At 30.6% G+C, this 20,796-nt stretch overlaps 1 pseudogene across 1 annotated transcript; it reads right to left on the bottom strand.

Annotated features, from left to right (window-relative positions):
- Positions 1–14,496: 14,496 nt before the first annotated feature.
- Positions 14,497–15,310, bottom strand: LOC145807690 (elongation factor 1-alpha pseudogene; annotated as a pseudogene). The gene has a single exon (XR_014350997.1). The product of XR_014350997.1 is annotated as an elongation factor 1-alpha pseudogene (transcript).
- Between the last annotated feature and the right edge of the window lie 5,486 nt (positions 15,311–20,796).

Genomic DNA, 20,796 nt, shown 5'->3' with positions numbered 1-20,796 from the left:
AATTACAAGTTAATTAACAGTTTTTAATAATGTTAAAATTTTATTTCAATTAATAATTCAGATAATTTTATTATTATATAGGTGAACAGTTAAAAATTTCACTTTTTCAATTAGTTTTGTTAAATAAAAAATTATGACAAAGAGGTATTTGTCATTTTCCAAACTATAAGGATAATTTGTATTTTTAAACAAATTTCAAAAGGTGTATGTATAATTTACCCAAAAGAAATATGAAAACATAAGAAAAAATTATTTTTATTTTTTAAAAATATAGGGTTAGTCTTAGCTTATTGAGCTATAAGCCTCCAAGATCATCATAAGATTCACCCATGGGCTAGTCCATTAAAAAAAAAAAAAAAAAACATTGGCCGTGTTTGTGTGTCATTTTCGCAACTCTAATTTATGTCAATTTTTATTTTGACCGAACTTGTCATTACCTTTAAATAGTGGGTAAATTAAATTGACACCTCTTAAGGTTTGGTCTAATTATTATTTACTCTTTGATATTTTAAAAATTATATTCACATCCTTGTGGTTAATAGTCTCATTTCACAAACTCCCCTGCTTATATAAGAAGTAACAACTCTTAGTAGAAAAACAAAGGAAATTATATTAAATAAATAAATAAAGGAAATGGGAAAAAAAAAAAAAAGTAAAGTAAAACAAAAAACAAAAAACAAAAAAAAAAAGTACACGAATCTAATGTTTTCATTCCGTCTAAATAATTACAATGATAGGGGGTTAGTGTAATTTTTCAAACATCAATGAGTGATATGTATTAAACCCAAACCTAATGAGGTGTAAGTGTAATTTACCTTAAATAATTTATTTGAGGCATTTTGGACAAATTTTGACCAAATTAAAGGTTGTTCAATTTATTTATAACTTTAAATTTAAGAAAAATTTATTAAAAAATTCTCTTTCAAGTACGTATATTTCAATAAGTCTTATCATTTTGAACATTTGATTCATTAAATTTTAATTTTCAAAATTTAGATATTTTATAGACAATTTTATCCTTACAAATATTTTTTAAACTCTTAAAAATTTAGTGATGTAAACATTCATTAAATAAATTTGATTGTATAAATATTGATATTGACAGTGTGAATATTCATATTATAAAATATTTACACAATCAATATAAATAGGGTAAATTACATTTACCTCCCCTGAGGTTTCTGACAAATACAGAGACCTCCCCTATGGTTTGAATAATTACAGTAACCTCCCTTACTTTACCTGACAATGTCAAGATTCCCCCAAAATTTAACCGTCGTTTATGCACCTAGCCGACCCAAAATTTAACCGTCGTTTATGCACCTAGCCGACCATGCTGATGTCATCAACTGTAAACACAAAAATACCTAAAATGCCCTCAAGTGCCTATAATGCCTGTAATGTAAATACTAAAGTGCCCAATGTAAACACTTAATTTTATTTTTTTATTTTAAATATATATTTTTTATTTAAATATTTTATTTTATTTTGTAAATATTTTAATATTTTAATTTTAATATTTTAAACTCAAAATACAATTTCACACTCAAATCGTAACTAAATACATAACTCAAAACTCAATTCAAAAATTATTTTCAAACCTCATAACCAAACACATAACTCGAAACTCCACATTATTTTCAAAACTATACACTCAAATCATAACAAAAAAATTAAAATATTTAAAAATATATTTATAAAATAAAATATTTAAAATAAAAAATAAAATTTTTAAAATTTGTTAATATTTAAAAATATATATTTAACATAAGTTTGTATTTTTTTTAAGTTTGTGTTTGGTTATGAGTTTTGAAAATAATTTTTGAATTGACCAACACAATCATAAAACTCAATTCAAAATTATTTTCAAACATCATAACAAAACACATAACTCGAACTTCACATTATTTTCAAAACTCTACACTCAAATCATAACAAAACACATAATTTTTTTTTAAAATATTTAAAAATATATTTACAAAATAAAATAAAATAGTTAAAATAAAATAAAAAATTTAAAATTAATATTTAAAAAATATATTTAACATAAGTTTGTATTTTTTTAAGTTTGTGTTTGGTTATGAGTTTTGAAAATAATTTTTGAATTGACCAACACAACCATAAAACTCAATTCAAAAAATATTTTCAAACATTATACCCAAACACATAACTCGAAATTCCACACTATTTTCAAATCTCTACACTCAAATCATAACAAAACACATAAAAAAAATTAAAATATTTAAAAATATATTTATAAATTAAAATAAAATAAAAATTTTTAACAATTTTAATATTTAAAAAATATATTTAACATAAGTTTGTATTTTTTTAAGTTTGTACTTGGTTATGAGTTTTGCAAATAATTTTTGAATTGACCAACAAAACCATAAAACTCAATTCAAAAATTATTTTCAAACATTATACCCAAACACATAACTCGAAACTCTACACTATTTTCAAAACTCTATATTTGGTTAAGACTCTATGAGTTTTGAAAAGATTTTTGAAAATTTCTAATTGGAATTGTAATTCTAAAAGAAAACCAAACATGTTTCTAAAAAAAATATTTTTTCGGAACATGTTTGTACTCAAAACTCAATTCAAAAATTATTTTCAAAAACTCATAACCAAACACAAATTTAAAACTCAATTCAAAACTCAAAACCAAACTTTTTCCAAAACTCTATTTTAAAAGAAAAAATTTAAAAAATATATTTGATTTTTTAAAATTATTTTTAGAGTCATGATTTGAGTGTGGAGTTGTATTTTGAGTTATGAGTTTTGAAAAGAAAAAATTTATTTTGTTATAAGTTTTGAAATTTTTCGAACTTATTTTTTTAGGGTAAATATTTTATATTTTAAATATTTTTTATTTATTTTAATGTGCATTATATTTCATACATTTATGTGTTGTATTTTTTAATATTTTAAATATATTTTTTAAATATTAAATTTTTTTAAAAAAATTATTTTTTATTTTAAATGTGTCATTTTTAATATAAATATTTTTAAATTATTTTATTTTATGGTTGTGTTGGTCAAAGCAAAAGGTTTTTTTTATCTTTTACTTTATGGCAGTGATGTTTGTCTTGAAGAAAAGGGTTTTCGTCTTTTTGCAGGCACAAGTAAGGGTAATATGGTCATTTTATATAAAATACTAACGTCGTTTGTGCAAAATAGACAGAATGGGGGAATCTTGACATTGTCAGGTAAAATATGAGAGATTACTGTAATTATTCAAACTATAGGGGAGGTCCCTGTATTTGTCAGAAACCTCAGGGGAGGTAAATGTAATTTACCCATATAAATATTATTATTAGGAAGCGGGGCACTGTTGTGCACCATTCCTGCTATTCCTGGTTGCACAACTAAACGGCACCGTTTCAACTTTTTTTTCTTCTTTTTTTAACAAACAAGTCATGGTCACACCACAGCAAAAAGAGAGTTTGAGAGAGAGAAAAAGAGAGCTGAAGTAATCCATAGTCAATAAATATGACACCTCTTCCCGTTTAATTAAAATATAAATTATTTTTTGTGGCTTTTAAAATTACATTTCATCTTTTGATGTTTCTAATTTCATAATAAATTGTCTTTTTTATTAATAAATTATCAAGGCAATTAATAATTTTTAATAATGTTATAAATATGTTTCAATTAATAATTTATATAATTTTATTATTAGTCCCATTTGGTGTAGCTATTAAAACAGATTATAGATTATAACTTAATAAATTATAAATTATGACTTTAATCAGAAACTATTAATATGTTTGGTGTACCTATTGGATTATAAATTTATGTTGCTGAGTAGTTTTTGTTAAATAAGCTGTGAAGTAATTTTTTCAATTAACTTTTATTTTTTGTTACTTACTACTTGTTTACATTTCTTATATATAAAAAAATAATAATAATCTATAGTCCATTTGTGTCTTTTTCTATTTTTAAAAAAATAAAAAATAAAAAAAATTTAAGAGTATAATCGTAAATTAACATGTCCACAGCAAAAACTGATAATCAAAAGTAAAGGGTGAGTAACTTCTCAGAATCAATTTTTTTGAGTTAAAATAAATTATTAGAATCAGAAGCTATTTGAAATAAGTTTAACCAAACAGTCCAAAATAACTTTTCAAAGCTAAAACAGGACCGGTCCTTGCCTAAGGCCAATAAGGCTTGTGCCTTAGGCCCCACAATTTTGGCCCAAAAAAAGGGCTCCAAAATTTAATACATTGTTATAGGCCCAATCTTTTTTTTTTTTTGTTTTTTTTTTTGTTTTAGGATCAATTTAAAGGGTTCCAAAATATTTTTTTGGCCCATGTTTGGTTTAGTCCATATTTATGTGGTTTGACCCATATTTATTAAAATAAAAATATATAAAAAACAAAAACAAAAACAAAAACAAAAACAAAAACAAATAAAGTGTTTGGGACCAACTCAACCCAAACCATACATACAATATACAACATTTTTCACTTAATATATGAAAGTAAATTTTAGTTTATAATTTTAATAAGTATATGTGCAAGTATACTTAAATAAAAAATTTGTGAATATTTATCATTTTAATCATAAATTTTTTATTAAAAAAAATATATTAGAGGGCCCCATTTTCATAGTTCGCCTTAGGCCTCACAAATTTCAGGGCCGGCCCTGAGCTAAAAGTTATAAGTTAGCTCAAAAAAGCCTAAACAAACACCTCCATTGTATATGAGAGCAATTATGATTTTTTTTTTTAGTTAATTCTGTTAAATAAATTTTTTTAATAAGGAGATATGTGAAATTTTTTAAATTATAAGAAAAAATTTATACTTTAAGCAAACATCAAGAAATGTATTTATAATTTATCCCTATGAAAATGATGAAGTAATCTCGCATTTAATGTTGTGGGTTGCCACGAATTTAAATCTAGATGATGCTGTACAGGGTTGAAGTTAGGAAGAAAATTGGCGAGAAAATTAATTCCCAAAAATATATTTTGTGACGACCCGCCACGTATAATATTTCGCATTTAATTAATCAAGGATATTTAGATTTTTATTAATTATTATTTTGATTTAATTGTAAAATTGATGAACATTATTGAGTCTAGTTTGTATATGATTTCACAAAAGATTTATTTCAAAATTAAAAATTGAAGGCCTAAATGATTTAGGAAGGTATAATTGGTGAGTTGAATGAGTTTAATTTCAAGTATGGAACCACATGAGACTTTAATTAAATATTCAATTCAGTTTAGTAAAATTAATTGGGTCCAAATTGGATTTAATTAAGTTATAAGGATTAAAAATTATGATTATTATGAATTAAATTTATTTATGAGGTGTCTAATTTGAATATATAATTTATTTATGAAGATTTTGAATTTTATCTGAAATTAAAGGCCTTAGTGATTTGAGAAATTAAAATTGATGATGGCAATAAGTTTAATTTAATATTTAGAGTTTTTTGAGAATTTAATTAAAAATCTGATTCACATTGGTAAAATTAAATATGATTAAATTAAGATTAATTAAGTTAAGTAGTGATTATAATTAATTAAGATTATGTAGTGGTTAATTAGGTTAATATGTAATTAGAAGACTAACCTAATCTTATTTAAATTAATTAGGATGTTGATATTAATTAATGAGAGTTTTAGAGAATGTGAGAATGTTGTCAAGCCTTCAAGTTTTATGTATGTAAATGAGGAGAGAGAGTACTCAATTTATTTGTTAGCTGGAGCATTAAGAACTCTAAAGGGAGGGAAAGAGGAAACCGTACGGGAGAGAGAATTCAAGAAGAAGAGAGGAAGAATAAAAGAAAAAGAGGGTTTTATGAAATATCAAAATTTAAGTTAAAAATTGTTGAAAAATCATCATAAGTAAAAAAATGTATCATCTTTTTAGTATTGTTTAAACAATCTAGACAAAAAATTAATTCAAGGTAGATTTTGAGAGGATTATTTGAATCTGCTTTGAATTGAGATGGGTTTCAAGAAAATTTTATGGACAGTATGTTTTAAATCAATTAATCTTCAAATTTCTTATAGATAAATGTTCTCCTAAAGATTATAAATCTTCTATACATGAATTAAACGCATAAATCTGAAATTGATAACCAATTTAAGAAGATGGAAGTAACATGATAAAAATCAAAATTAGAGCAATTCAATAATTGAATTATGATTTGATTTTGAAAATAGAAAATTAGTTAGTTTTGATCTTAATTTCATACATGAAAATACTTTTTTAAGAGTTTTATAACTTCAATTTCATGATTTAAAGGAAAATAGAAAAGAGTTAGAAATCAATTTCATGTAAATTAAAACGAATTAGAAAAATGGTGAATAAATTGAATTAGATTCAAGATTATAGAAGTTAAATTGAAATTAATCATTTTTTGTTTGATTTTTGTTGTCTTGCATAAATTAGAGTTTTATTTTTAGATGCATGTAATTTAATTTAAAAGTTTTATTCAACTTAAAAATATTTTGGAACATTAGGGTCATCAATTAAGTTTTGAGTTAAAAATTGAATTAAGTTCAAAGTATAAGAAATTGATTTTTGTAATTCATCATTCAAGTTTGATTTTTGTTATTTATCATGAAATTGCATTCCATCCTTACATGCATCATAGATTTTAAAGGGTTTTGAAGATTTAATTCATGTTTTATAATTTATGAGTTTAAAATTGGGTTTGATATGAAGAAAATTAATTGAATATAAATATGGACAAATCAAAGAGGTTTTTGTATTAAAGATTGAAAATTAGTCACGGGTTCATGTTTATTAATAAAATTATATGTTTAAATTGATTCATGCATGAGTCTAAGTTTTGAAAATATGTTTGGAAACTATTTTTGTTGATTTTCGAAACACATAAAATTACAAACCGCTCAGGCAGTAAAGTCACCGCTTGAGCAAACATTGAGACCATCCAGAATCTAATTTTGCATGCCAAAGTACTGAGAATCTGTGATCACCGCTCGAGCAACCAAAGGTTCACTGGAGCGAACTACTCTGTTTTATCATATTTTGAAAATTTGTTCTGAGTTCATATTTTCAATCTCATCTCTTTCCGAGTATTCTTAGGCATTAATTATAACTCATTGAGGATTAATAAGTTAATAACCAACATATGTTAATTGATTATGAAGCAAAGTAATAAATCAGTTTATTGGAAAAGAAAGAATAAGTAAAGTAAGAATACGAGAAATAAGAATTCGGTTTATTTGGGAAGACAAGAATAAGAAAAGTTATATGTGATCAAGAGAGTAATATTATGTTTCAATATGTTCGTTTGTGTGCCTTGTGTAAGTTGGGTGTCCGAGGAGTAATATTCGATCAAGCCCACTGTGAGTAATATCCTCGTAAAGACATGTTCGAAATATGTTTTGAAAATTATATCTGATGATGATTTTGAAATATTGTTTTATATGAATAAATGAATGTCCTTGTTTGAAATGTATTCGTGGTATCATTTAATGAGACCCTTGCCTATGGAAAATAATACCATAGCCCATTGGATTAATTGAAACATAGAGATTTTTGATGTTAGACCTTAATCATCCACATTGAATTATGGATTATTGATTGACCCGTTGTGGTCCCGTTGGATTGACCTTTGTGGTCCTATTGGCTTCGGCACATTGTTACATTGATACTCTGTTGGATGTACTACGTATAGTGATTTGAACGGACATTGTTAACACAGATAATTGATATGACTGGATATATGAATTGTTTTGAAAATTGAAAAACATGTTTGATAAGATGATGGACTTTGTTATAACAAATGTTTGATATGAATGTGAAATATGATTCGTTTTGGAATTACAAAACATGTTTTATATTATGTTAGGTTTCATTTATTAACCTCTTTATTTTGGTATTATTCACTGTGTTTTAGCTCACCCCTCTCCCTTATATATATATAGGCGAGCAATTGGAAGCTCGGCATTAAAGTTTGTCTCAGAGTCTGCCTCTTTGTCAAGCCACCAAAGCAGTGCCTCCATATTGAGGCTTTAGTTTATTTTGTCAAGTTATCTAAGCTTTGTATTTTGTTAAAAATCGTGTATATATATATGTGTGTGTGTGTGTGTGATGTATAAGATATGTCTTGTGTATGTAAATGTGCATTATAATGTTTTTCATATATTAGTTCATCATGCATGCATAACTTAATGGACAATATTATTTCATTTTGCTTCCACTTTAGGCCTTGATATGATTTAAATATTTTGAATTTTGTCTTTAAGGCTGTAGGTAATCTATGATTACTAGCCGGTCGCCACTCTAACCTCTAAGGGCGGGTTGGAATCGTGACATATATTGTTTTCACGTGCTTTGTTTTTCAACTTTCCACAGAGTCCACTTCAACTTGTATATATGTAGACACTCTGTGGGTTTCGACAACTTCATTGGTCGTTGAGATGTCGGTAAAGAACCATGTAACAATTAATGTATCTCTACCATCTGGGTCGATAAAGAAGACCTCAGGGACAAGAACGTAGGCCCACTGGCCGTCGATGGTGGGTTTCATGGAACTACCAGTGCGGTGGTAAGAGGCATTGATAGAATTAGTTAGCAAGTTGTGTGGACCTTAAGGCCTCACATCCATCACAAAATACATTGGGGTTTGATGGACCTCCATTTGTGCTTTGACACACAGCACATTCAAGCCTTGATTGGGGACTAAGTACGTGTTTGGCATGTACTTATTTGAGTTACATCAATCAACATATGCTCTTTATTTTTCTACTCACTTTTTTTACTTGTCTACACTTTTTTTTTTAATTTTTATATAAAAGTCAAAAAGTGCACTTATTTAGAACATCCCAAATCACCCCTAAATATTTTAATTAAAAGGTCAAAAAGTCACTATAAGTTATCACAATACTCTTTTTACTTTTCTGTACATGATTTCATAAAAAATAAAAAAATTGCTAAAATAAAATATTTCCAAACGAGGCCTCAATCCCGGGTCTTTTTTCTTCATCTTTTTCCTTTATGTAATCTTCAACAATTTGAATGGTATTAGTTGAAATTATAACATAATTTGCTTTTTATGGCTCACTTTCTTCTTCTTCATAATCAACATCTTTTTTTTCCTTTCTCTCAAACTCTCTCTACTGTGGCGTGATCATGACTTGTTTGTAAAAAATAATATAAAAAATGAAACCACGCCGTTTTGAGACGCAATAGGGAACAATAGAGAGGGTGCTAGGGATGGCAATTTGAACCCGGCCCGACGGGGACCCGATCCCCCGACCCCGATTTGAATGGTTTTTCCCCGAAAAATACCCCCGCAGGGACGGGGATGGTATTCGAAATTAAATCCCCGTTCAGTTTCGGGCCGGGGATGGGGATCAGTGTTCAAGCCCTGGCCCATCCCCGTCCCCGTCCCCGGCCCCAAATTTTCCCCGAAGTAAAATTACCATTTTACCCCCTTATATATATATAAAAAAATCAACCATTTTTCCCAAACACAACACAGCAGCAGCACCACTTCTCTCATCACCGATTCTGTCGTCTCTCTCTCTCTCTGTCTCTCTCTAAGACGCTCTCCGCCGATCTCTTCTCTCTCTCATCGAGTCAAAACCCTAAAACAAAACCCTCTCTATCGCCACCACCGTGGTCTCCCTCCAAGAGCAGTACAAGCCCTCTGGATGCGATTCATCAAACCGATCAAGCTCACCATGATGGCCATCTTCTCAAAACCCTAGCAGATCTCAATTCAAAACCCTAGAAACTTCAACACGAAGAGCCACTCTCTTCTTTTTTCTCCTCTATCCCTCTCGGTCTCACGCTTTTTCTCTCAAATTTGATCACACCCCGTGAATCACCAACAGATCTTGAATCACCACATCAACAGATCGTGAATCACTCTCGGAATCAGATCGTGAATCAGCCCTTAGATCATGATTCATGGAGTGAACCGTGAAGCTCTCTCTCTCTCTCTCTCTCTCTCTCTCTATATATATATATATATATATATATATTTTAGATGATGAACTTGTTGATGATGAAATTTTCTGAAATTTTCTGAAATGTTTCAAAATTTTTTTTTTGTTTCAGATCTGTTTTTAGATGATGAACTTGTTGTTGTTATTGATGATGAGTTGTATTTTCTGAAACTTTTTTCAGATGATGAACTACTTGTTGGTGATGAAATTTTTTGAAAATTTCTGAAACTTTTCTGATTTTTTTTTTTTTCCAGATCTGTTTTTAGATTATGAACTTCTTGTTGTTGTTGTTGTTGTTGTTGTTGTTGATGATGAGTTGTATTTTCTGAAACTTTTTTTAGATGATGAACTTGTTGTTGTTAATGATGAAATTTTCTGAAATTTTTTTTTAGCCGGGGAATGCTCAAGGTCGGGGAAACCCGATCCCCGTTGGGGGCGAGGGTAGGGGTAGTGACAGATTTCCCGTCGGGGATCAGGGCCGGGGCCAGGAAAAATTCGAGCATCGGGGATCGGGGACGGGGAGTGGGATCCCCGGCCCCGCCCCGCCCCGCCCCGCCCCGCCCCATTGCCATTCCTAGAGGGTGCACAGTAGTGACCCTATTTCTTTATTATTAGGGTTTTTTTTGTAATTATATCACCCATAAGACTTATTGAAATATAAAAAAATAATTTAAATAAGCAAGTAAAGAGAGATTTATAAAAAAATATCCATACATTTAATAACTTATACCACATTCTTTTTATAATCTTTAGATGTTTTGACAAATTATTTGCCGAGAATCTTTAGAAAATGGAAGGGCATAGGACAAAGAGCTGATTATCTTTTGAGCATCCTTTCGACCTGTAGATATTTTTTTATATCTTGTCTCATTATTTAGGTGTCAAAACCTTCATGGTTTTTGGATGTCTGAGTACCTGGATTAGTTATGTGCATCTCGGTTAATTTTGAATTATGAAATTAATTGCCAGACAAACCTTTAGTAGCCGTAAGGTATAAGATGTTTGGCCTTCGTGTAATTCAGACTTACAATCTCTTGGATGATAAATCCGTTGATTGCCTACTTTTCTACTAAATTAAATCCCTCAAGTTAACCTTCATAATTGGATGACAAAAATATCATATCATTTATGGATTATTTGACTATTGGAGTTCTAGTATATTTAAAAATATGTCCCGTTAAAGATACTTGATGAATAAGAAATATAAGATATAAACATATTTATAATTTTAATATATTTTACAAAACTATACTAACAATAATTTTAAGGGCGGTTCTTAACATTTTTTTTAATAAAAAAATATGTGCAATATATATATATTTTGTATATATACATATATGGGTTAACAAATTTTAAATTACATACCTATTGCTATGTCAATTTTTCTCATCTAATTTGATAACTTTTAAATCACTCAATCAAATGGGATATGCACAAATTTAACAATTTTTTGTATAGTAAAAATTAGAGATCCTTACAAATGTCTCATAATTTTATTTAAAATGATATGTGAAGTTGTGTTTCAGCTAATTAATTATTTTTAATTTAACTATTTTTATATAATAAACTATAAACAAAAAATTGCACATATTTTTAAAATAAAAAATTATAAATAACTCAAATAAATTTCGCCCAAAATATTGGAGCTATGAGTTTTTTTTTTTTTGTGATTTTTTTTAAAATTTTCAATTTTTTTGGCTATTAAATTAAATTTAATCGACTAGAACTAGAAAATTTTAAAAATATTAAGAAAAGACAAAAATAGTAGATTTTTTTGGACTTAATTTGGTTTTCAAAGTTTTTTTCGGAAATGTTTATTTAAAAAAAAATTAATTTACACGAAATGGATTGAAGAATTACTTTCTTGTTAATATAATTTAAAAAAATATAACTGAAAAAAAAGGGAAAAAGAAAGAATACATGGCTTACCCAAAAAATCACTAATTTTACACCAAATAATTACCTCAATAAGTAATGTGATGTCTATCGAATTTGGACTCGTCTGAATTACTTAAATTTGTCTATATTGGTTGTTCGATCAATCATTTAAAATGATATTGGTGATCAAAACAAATGTCAATTAATACATTAATTAATAAAAATAATAACTACAATTAATAAAAGTGATAATTGTAATTGACAAAAATAATGCTGAAGACTACGTAATTCGATCCAGTCGAACCAACCCAAATTCGGATCAACCATTTTTATTACCTCAATATAAAAATATTTTGAATTTTTATTATCTCAATATAAAATATATTTTAGAGCTCTAATTCATGAGTTGTAATTGCTCTAATGTGTATGTAAGATCTATTTAATGTGATGTTTTGACATTATTATTATTATTATTATTATTTTATTTTTTTTTAATTTTTCACCTCACTAATACTCAATTAGAACTATAAACTTAAGAGGTTTCATCATTGTTGCCTCAGGCTATTTGGGAGTGTAGAAAATTTAATATATAAAGAGAAATAGAGAATTGTATTATTAATTGATATTAATGTTATATTGATTGATATCTAGTTATGGTTACAATGATTCCTATATATAGGAGAGGGTGAGTGTGTAGTAGGTGAGGAGTAGGTGAAGTGGAGGTGGTAGTGGTGTAGTGGGTTAGGTTTAGTGGAGTAGGTGAGGTGGTAGTGGTGTAGTGGGTTAGGTTTAGTGGAGTAGGTATAAGTGGGTGAAGTAGGTGGAGAGTAGGTGGATTTTAACAGCCCCGCAAACTCAAGGGGGATAGGAACTAACCAACTTGAGTTTAGAGAGAGTAACAAAACAAGAAAATACATAAAAATAAAAGAGGATAAGAGACACTGTATGGTCGTGTCAGACCATTGGTGAAGACACTGGATGGTGGTGTCATAACGTTGTAGAGGACACTGGATGGCGGTGTCAAACTGATGTAGAGGACAGTTTATGGGGTCATGTCGGACCGTTGTAGCAGACAATGTTATGACAGTTGTGGTGACAGTTTACGGAGTCTTGCTGGACCCTTGTAGAAACTAACCGGAATCAATGTCGGGACAGTTTACAGAGTCTTGTCGGACCCATGAAGGAGCTAACCGGAATCAATGTCGGGACAGTTTATAGAGTCTTGTCGGACCCTTAAAAAATACACTGTATGATGGTGTATATAGGCTGCCCAAATATATATATATATATATATGGATATATATAGTGAGCCCTCAAAAGTCGCGCCCTCAAAAGGTGTGCTCAATCTTTCAAAAGGCGTGCCATCAAAAAGCGTGCCCAATCCATAAAAAGGCGTGCCATCAAAAGGCGTGCCCATGTTTTCAAAAGGCGTGCCATCAAAAGGCGTGCCCAATCCATAAAAAGGCGTGCCATCAAAAGGTGCGCCAGACATGCGGCGATGCACGTGATCGACAGAACGCGTGTCGGCCTCTTTGTCATGGTCTTTATAAACCGAAGCGGAGGCTGAGGCTTGGAAGCAGAGACAAAAACCTGCTAGAAAAACTCTGAAAAACTCTTCGTTTTCTGAGAGAGATTTCTGAGAGAGATACTTTGTAACACTCTGTTGTCTGAGAGAGATTTCTGAGAAAGATACTCTGTAACATTCTGTTTTCTGAGAGAGATTTCTGAGAGAGACACTCTGTAACACTCTGTTGTCCAGAAAATGGCTTCGTCTTCCCGTGGTCTGCTCACTCTCTTTCCAGACCTTAACGAGTCAACAAGAGAGATAACTGGTGCGGGGGCCAGTGAACCTCAACCAAGCGCCCCAGGGTTTGCTCCGTTGAACTTTCCTATGCGGTCTGTGGAGCAAAAAATGGCAGTGCAAACTGACATTGAAGCCAATCAGTATACTTTGAAGTCCTGTGTGGAGACGATGACGGCAGTCACAAACTTGTCGCACCGGCTGCAGAGTAGGACAAATGAGGTGCAGCATTTAAACGGCCAATTGGCTCTGCTCCAGCGCATGTATAAGGATGCGCGAGCAGAGATAAGTGTGCTGAAGGCGGAAAACAATGAGCTGAAGCGGAAGGCTACCGTGATGTTCCGATTTGGAGGTCCACCATATGCTGTAGTGGAGGAGCAGGGTGGAGTGAATGTGCTCGGTGGAGTGGGTAGTATGGAGGCGGCGCCGGTAAGGGACACCCAAGAGAAAAGCAAGAAGAAGAGACCTGCAGCAGAGTAGAGAAGAAAAATCCCACTGTGGGTGCGGGTGTGTTGTGGTGGTTTGTTTGTTTGTTGGTTTTTTTTTTTTTTTTTTTTTTTTTTTTGTGATCGGGGTTGATCCCTGAGATGAATAAAATATGATTTGGTGTGCAAAGCTATATGGTATGAAGGGAATTGGAAAAAGATTAAAAAGAATGTGAAAGAAAAATAAAGAAAAAATAATAAAAATATATTTGAAATCAAAAAATGAAAGATGGAGGAAATAAGGAAAGTGGTTTGGAGAAAATAAATAAAAATAAAAATAATGGAGTTGGAAATCAAACGGAGGAGAGATGAAGATTTTTTTTTTTTTTTTAATATAATATAATAAAAAGATATATATATATATATATATATATAAAATAAAGAAAGTGGGGAACAAGAGTGTAAAGAAAAGAAAAAGTATAGGTTGCATCGTGGGTCACATGGGTGAGTAAAAGAAAACAATAAAGAAATGAGTGGGTGCCCCCCATGTGCAAGGATAGTGCTGGCACTTCAATAGGTGGTACAGCCTGCTGAGCATCAGCTTTGACAGGAGCTGCCTTTGGACCTTTTCTCTAATAAATGCGTCAAACTGTTGCTGTTGGTGTTATCAAGAATGTGGAGAAGAGGAGGCTTGTCTGATGGCCTCTTGGGCTGTGTAATCATATCGAGGTTGGTGGACCTCTCAATCATGTTGTCACCCTCAAAACCAGAGATGGGGACAAAAGGAATTTTGTCAGGGTTGTAACCAACCTTCTTCAGATAGGAAGAGACTTCCTGCACAATTTCATCATACCTTGCTTTTGAGTACTTAGGAGTGGTAGCATCCATCTTGTTACAGCAGCAAATCATCTGCCTCACTCCAAGAGTAAAAGGAAGGAGAGCATGTTCACGGAAGAACTTGGGCTCCTTCTCAATCTCCTTGCCAGATCGACGATCAATCTCAGCAAACTTGACAGCAATGTGGGAGGTGTGGCAGTCAAGAACTGGAGCATACCCATTACCAATCTGACCCGGGTGATTCATAATAATAACCTGGGAGGTGAAATTTGCAGCTTCCTTGGCTGGATCATCCTTTGAGTTGGATGCAACAAAACCACGCTTGAGATCCTTCACTGCAACATTGTAGATGAAGACGACCGAGACGGTGGTGTATGGGAGGACAACAGTGAGAGGAGGGGCAGTGGTGGTGGACTCGAAGAAATTTCAAGGTATGTGTAGAAAATTCTAGCAGATTAGGTTGAGGTCCGGCGGGCGGCCATGGCGAGGTTGCCGCCCGCCGGTGAAGCGAAAAAATACTAAGTGCTTAACCTTACTCTGATACCATGTAGAAAATTTAATATATAAAGAGAAATAGAGAATTGTATTATTAATTGATATTAATGTTATATTGATTGATATCTAGTTATGGTTACAATGATTCCTATATATAGGAGAGGGTGAGTGTGTAGTAGGTGAGGAGTAGGTGAAGTGGAGGTGGTAGTGGTGTAGTGGGTTAGGTTTAGTGGAGTAGGTGAGGTGGTAGTGGTGTAGTGGGTTAGGTTTAGTGGAGTAGGTTTAAGTGGGTGAAGTAGGTGGAGAGTAGGTGGATTTTAAGAAATTAAAAAAGTTAAAAAATTTAAAAATTATTAAAAAAATTAAAAATTTTATACTATTCAAGGGTAATTTGTGGAGAAAACTACTAAAATAAAATTATTATTTTGTTATTTGAATTCAACTATCCAAAAAGTCAAAAAATAAAATTGTCATTTTAATTTTATTATAATATTTTATTACACATTTTTTCATAAGAAATTTAAAAATTATTTAAAAAATATATATTTTCTCTATTTCTTTAATAAAAACAATTAGAAAATACGCTTATATAACATATTCTAAAGGGAGACTTATTTATAAGTTATTTTTCAGATACTTATGGTAGGCTAAGTCCTGTGTAATTTCTTATAGAGTCTCAAGTCCTATTTAGATAAGAATGTATTCCACAAGATCATACATAAACGTAACGTGACGTGACACTTACATAAACGTAATGTAACGTGACACCTACATAAACGTAACGTAACGTGTCACGTTACGTTTCGCAGACTTAGCCTGTGTTTGGCAAGTGGGTTTGCAGGCTTTTTTGGCTATTTTAGCCACAAAAAGCAAAATAGGCTATTTTAGCCGTAAAAAACAAAACATCACATCCAACCCATAATCATTACATTATTCTCTCACAAAAAAACTCAAAAAAAACCAAAAAGCCAAAAAGCCCTTCCCAAACCAAACTTTTAAGCCTAGGCTAAAATAGCCAAAAAAGCCAAAAAGCCAAAAAGCCAACCCACTTCCCAAACGGAGGCTTGAGTTTTTATTTTTTTAAATTGAATGTGAAAATGTTGCTGGTTTATGTTGGTGTCACGTTACGTTTCACGTTACGTTTATGTAGGTGTCACGTTACGTTACGTTTATGTAGATATGATTTATGGTAACATGCAATTTCCTATATAGAAAATTACATGTTACCATAGATCATAAGTATCACGTTACGTTTATGTAGGTGCCACGTTACGTTACGTTTATATAAATATGGCCTATGCAGGGCCGGCCCTGGGACATAGGCCACGAGGCCATGGCCTAGGGCCCCTCAAAATAGACTCAAAAAGGGGCCCTCTTCTATTATAATTTAGTGTAATATATTAGGTATGTTTTAAGTCTAAAAAAATTTAAAAATGCCCAAACTAACTTTAAAATAAATTGACCCGTTAAAAAATTAAAAGGCCATTCAAAAAAATTAGCATTGCTATCCATTGAAAATAGATCAAAAAAAGGGAGTCTCTCTTATTATAGTTTAGTCTAATATATTAAGGGGAAAATTGGTCTAAGATCCCTATCCAACTTTTAGTATGAGGAGAGATCCACAATAATATTTTCTGGTGTCTAAGGTCCCTCAATGTTAGTTTAGTTTATAAAATACCTATTTTACCCTTTTGTATATTATACGTGGTTTTCAATTTTGGAATCTGAAGATTACGTTACTATTTTTATGGAAGATTACTTTGGGATGAACTTGGCGATCGATGGAGATTTCGATGATGCAGATTTCGTGGAAATTTTATAGGAATTTTGTAGTCGTATAGCAGTTGAGTTTCGTTGATCGTGTAGAAGTTGAAGTCGTGTTGAAGCTCGAATTTCCAGTAGAGCTGAATCAGGTAAGTTTAATAATCAGTTTAAGTTTTTTATTTTTCATTTAATTTGTATATATGGACTCCGATTTCAAATAAGTTTTTGTAGTTTATTTTGAATTAGGTTTTTATTTTCAGTTTTGATCAAAGTGATAGAACAGCCAGCTTAGTGAATTATTTTTTGATTTTTGAAGTTGATTTTTCATTCTTTGTTATTGACAATGGAGTTGATTTTTCATTCTGTGTTACATGTGTTATCAATGATAAGTTTTGTTCTTCGTGTTTGGAGACCGGCTCTGTTTTTCTTCACTGTCTTAAGTTTTGTGCTCTGTTTTTTTCATTTATTCTGCACTTTTCATTTTTCTACACTTTGCTTTGTATTCTAGAGAAAATTATATGTTCATATTCTAGAGAAAATTGTATGTTTATATTCCAGAGAAATTTCTCTGCATTCTGATTTGAGTCCAATAATGCACAATCACACAGAGAAAATTATAAGCTTGTAGTCCAGTGAAAATCACAGAGAAACTTATAATTTGATAACTGATCTTCTGTGTGATTTTTCTCTATGATTGTGTTTAATAGTTAGCATTGAATATCTCTGTGATTTTCTCTAGATTCATTAATTCTTCTGTAATTTTGTTTTTGTTATCTTGAAGGTGAATTTAAGTTTATAAATTTCTCTGGACTTTTATTTGAGTCCATAGAACATTATAAGGTAGGTATTATAATCCAGAGAAAATTATAATTATTAGAAATTTTTCTAGACTTTTATGTTGTTCTTGTGAAGTATTTTTATATTGAACAAGTTATTTTTGGTATTTTTTGTTTTAGTTTAGATGGACAGTGCAGTGTTGTTGCTGTGCAAATATGGGAATGATACTATTATCATTAATGTTTCATGCGAATTGAATTGATGATGCTATGATTTTACTTGCATTGAGTAAGAGACCAGCTGGGAGGCCAAAGAAGAACAAAATTGCTTCTACTGAAGAGTTTAAAAGGGTGATTAAGTGTAGTCGATGTGATAGGATTGATCGCCATAATAAGAGGACATGCAAGGAACCTTTGTTAAATAGTTGAGGATATTACATTTATTGATTGAATAATACATTTGAGAATTACTTTGTGTATTTTGTTTTGTGAAATGTACTTTTTGGACAGTGCATATATAATACCAATCAAATTCATCTAGAGAAATTTTTTAATAGCAGTGAAAATTACTTTTTATGTTGTGTTTTTAGAAACATACTTTGGGAGTGCCTTTATAATACCAATCAAATTGATCCAGAGAAATTTTCCTATAGTAAAGAAATTTGCTATGTGCATTGTATTTGTTGAAATGTGCATTGCGTTTTGTGAGGTCAAATTCATCCAGTGAAATTCGTCAATAGTAGAGAAATTTGTGAGGTCAAATTCATCCAAAGAAATTTACTATGTGCATTGTGGCAAATTTATCCAGAGAAATTTGCCAGTAACATAGAAAATTACTTTGTGCATTATGTTTTGTAAGGTCAAATTAATCTAGAGAAATTTGTGAGGTGAAATTCATCTAGAGAAATTTACTATGTGCATTGTGGCAAATTCATCTAGAGAAATTTGCCATTAGCAGAGAAAATTACTTTCTGCACTATGTTTTGTGAGGTCAAATTCATCCAGAGAAATTTGCTAATAGTGCACTGTGTTTTGTGTGCTCAAATTCATCTAGAGAAATTTGCCAATAGCAGAGAAAACTACAATGTGCATTGTGTTTTTTGAATTTGATGATTGTTTCGTACCAACACAGTGCATTACAAATTACATGATTATATAGGCACCCTTTTGGCACGATACGAGTTAAATTTTTCTGTGAAATTCTGGTAACTTCATACAAGAAAAATTTCTTTAGACAATTTTCTTTGCGTGGATTGTGTTGATAATCACCACTAAATATGCATTATAAAAAAAAATATTTAACCATTGATAGTTATGAAATTTACATTAGTTAAAACAATATATATACATATATGTCAAAAACATCATTTCTTCAATGTACGAAAAAAAAAAATTGAAGGGTCATTCATTATTACATTGTGTACACTGTCTTCATTTCACTAGTATACTTTCACTATTATACTTTTAGTTATTCTTTTGGTGATATTTCAATTGGTTCTGTCCATGACCGGCCAATTTCGGTCGCAAATCTCTCTATGATTTTCTGTCCTCATGAACCTTACGTCTTGTTTTGACAATGCTGAGCTGATAGGTTCATGGCTGCTATATTGTCTCATTATGTAGCAAATGAAGAGGCCACAATCCACACTGCATACAAATTATAGGTATAGTTAGTTTTAAGACATATTCAAATTAGATTATCTTATTTATAGAGTTTCTGTTTCTTACTTGGTGTTTATGGTGTTTTGCTGTTTTTACGTTTCGTCATTTTTAGACAATGAAAACATAAAGATGTCAACATTAAATCCCAGAGAAATTTACAGACAACAAGAGAAAATGGAACATAACAAACACACATAAAGGAGAAAAGTGATGTGGCCGGAGAAAATTCAAGAATGGAACAAACCAAACATATACCAGAGAAAATTACACATGGCAAGCCAGGAGAAATTACATATATGCCAGAGAAAATTAACAAGGCAAGCTAGAGAAAATATACATTCCATAATATAAAAATCCCAGAGAAATTTACAGACAACCAAAGAAAATAGAACATGACAGACACACACAAAGGAGAAAAATGATGTGGCCATAGAAAATTCAAGTGTGGAACAAAATAAACATATCAGATAAAATTACACATGGTAAGCCAGAAAATATTACACATATGCCAAAGAAAATTAAACAAGGCAAACTAGAGAAAATGTCATTCCATAATATGAAAATGCCAGAGAAATTTATAGACAACCAGAGAAAATTGAACATAACAGACACACACAAATGAGAAAAGTGATGTGGCTAGAGAAAATTCAAGAATGGAACAAAATAAACATACCAGAGAAAATTACACATGGTAAGCTAGAGAAAATTAAACACGTGTGTATTCCATAATATGAAAATGCCGGAGAAATTTACAAACAACTAGAGAAAATGGAACATGACAGAACCACACAAAAGAGAAAAGTGATGTGGCCATAGAAAATTTAAGAATGGAACAAAATAAACATACCAGAAAAAATTACACATGGCAAGCCAGAGAAAATTACATATATGACAGAGAAAATTAAACATGGCAAGCCAAAAAAAATATGAATTCCATAATATGAAAATGCCAGAGAAAAATATGGAATAATTACAAACAAATCGGGGAATAAACATGCCAGAAAAAATTCAAAGAAAACACATAGATCAAGCAAATACCAGAGAAATTCAAATGACAGAGAAATTTACAGACAAAATCACACAAACATCTTCAAGAATAAGTTCGAAACTTAGAGAAATAACATTTTTCAAATTCATGTAGGTTTTTATTACAAAATTGAAATCATAATTAATGGAAGGCTAGTCAACTGTGTTTCGGAGAAAAACTAGTTGGAT

Source organism: Camellia sinensis, chromosome 14 (assembly GCF_055761805.1).
Source record: "Camellia sinensis isolate YWXY chromosome 14, ASM5576180v1, whole genome shotgun sequence".
NCBI classification, from domain to species: Eukaryota; Viridiplantae; Streptophyta; class Magnoliopsida; order Ericales; family Theaceae; genus Camellia; species Camellia sinensis.
Note: the sequence above shows the minus strand (reverse complement) of the source record. Positions and strands in the feature narration are given on the sequence as shown.